Below are 1,513 nucleotides of genomic sequence, written 5' to 3' on the forward strand. Positions count from 1 at the left end.
TACTACTGTGTACACATAAAGTAGAACTTGTTAATACAGACATGGACTTACAACTTCACTCATACGCTTTGTCAATGTCCTCTTGTTATTAGGTAAGGTAACCCCATCCTCACCCAGACAGATGGACGTCCTCCATGCTGCTGTATTACTTTTGTCTTTCTTGGTGAATAATCAGCAGCTGCTAGAGAACTGAACTCTCCCGTCGGGGAATCGAACCGCGACCTTCGCCCAGTCTTCAGCAGTTTCCGTAGTGTAGTGGTTATCACGTTCGCCTAACACGCGAAAGGGCCCCGGTTCGAAACCGGGCGGAAACATGCCCCTATGTCCACGTCTACTCTGAGCAGAAATTCACTGAACAAACTTATACACGCAAAACTTTTGTTTTTGCCGCCATTCATCATGAGCTGAACTCAAAGATCTAATACTTTCTCTATGTACACAAAGGGCCTATTTCTCTCAAAAATTGTTCACAAATCTGTCAAAATCTGTGTCAGTGAGCATTTCTCCTTTTTTCCGAGATAATCCATCCACCTCACAGGTGTGGCATATCAAGATGCTGATCAGACAGCATGGGTATTGCACATGTGTGCCTTAGGATGGCCACAATAAAAGGCCAACTCGAAAATTTGCAGTTCCATCACACAGAACAATGCCACAGATGTCGAAAGTTTTTGAGGGAGCGTGCAACTGGCATGCTGGCTGCAGGAATGTCCACCAAAGCGGTTGCCCGTGAATTGAATGTTCATTTCTCTACCATAAGCCATCTCCAAAGGAATTTCAGAGAATTTGGCAGTACAGCCAACTGGCCTCACAACCGCAGAGCACGTGTAACCACACCATCCCAGGACTTCCACATCCAGCATCTTCACCTCCAAGATCGTCAAAGAATTTCTGCACAAACTGTCAGGAACCGTCTCAGGGAAGCTCATCTGCATGCTCGTCGTCCTCGTCGTCGTAACCGACTTGAGTGGGCTTGCAGCCGTCAGTTTCTGTAGTGTAGTGGTTATCACGTTCGCCTCACACGCGAAACGTCCCCAGTTCGAAACTGGGAAGAAACACTGCCCTTTGGTCTCTCGTCTCGGGATTAAAGTCAAACAGCACCACTGTGAGCAATCTTGGAGTTATCTTTGATCAGGACATGTCGTTTAAGTCTCACATTAAGCAAATTTCAAGGACCGCCTTTTTTCAGCTACGTAATATTGCGAAAATCAGGAACATCCTGTCTAAAAATGATGCAGAAAAACTAGTCCATGCATTTGTTACTTCTAGGCTGGATTACTGCAATTCCTTATTATCAGGCTGCTCGGAAAAAGTCCATTAAGACTCTTCAGCTGATCCAGAATGCTGCAGCACGTGTTCTGACAGGAACCAGGAAAAGAGATCATATTTCTCCCGTTTTAGCTTCTTTGCATTGGCTTCCAGTAAAATCCAGAATAGAATTTAAAATCATTCTTCTTACCTACAAAGCTCTTAATGGTCAGGCACCATCTTATCTTAAAGATAGTCTTGTGCT

General features: G+C 44.8%; 2 non-coding genes across 2 annotated transcripts; both read left to right on the forward strand.

Annotated features, from left to right (window-relative positions):
- Window positions 1-241: 241 nt before the first annotated feature.
- Window positions 242-314, forward strand: trnav-aac. Its single transcript has one exon. It is a non-coding gene; the product is annotated as a tRNA-Val (tRNA).
- A 671-nt stretch (window positions 315-985) lies between these two features.
- On the forward strand, window positions 986-1,058 carry trnav-cac. Its single transcript has one exon. It is a non-coding gene; the product is annotated as a tRNA-Val (tRNA).
- Window positions 1,059-1,513: the final 455 nt, after the last annotated feature.

Source organism: Micropterus dolomieu, unplaced genomic scaffold (genome assembly GCF_021292245.1).
Source record: "Micropterus dolomieu isolate WLL.071019.BEF.003 ecotype Adirondacks unplaced genomic scaffold, ASM2129224v1 contig_12165, whole genome shotgun sequence".
Lineage (NCBI taxonomy): Eukaryota > Metazoa > Chordata > Actinopteri > Centrarchiformes > Centrarchidae > Micropterus > Micropterus dolomieu.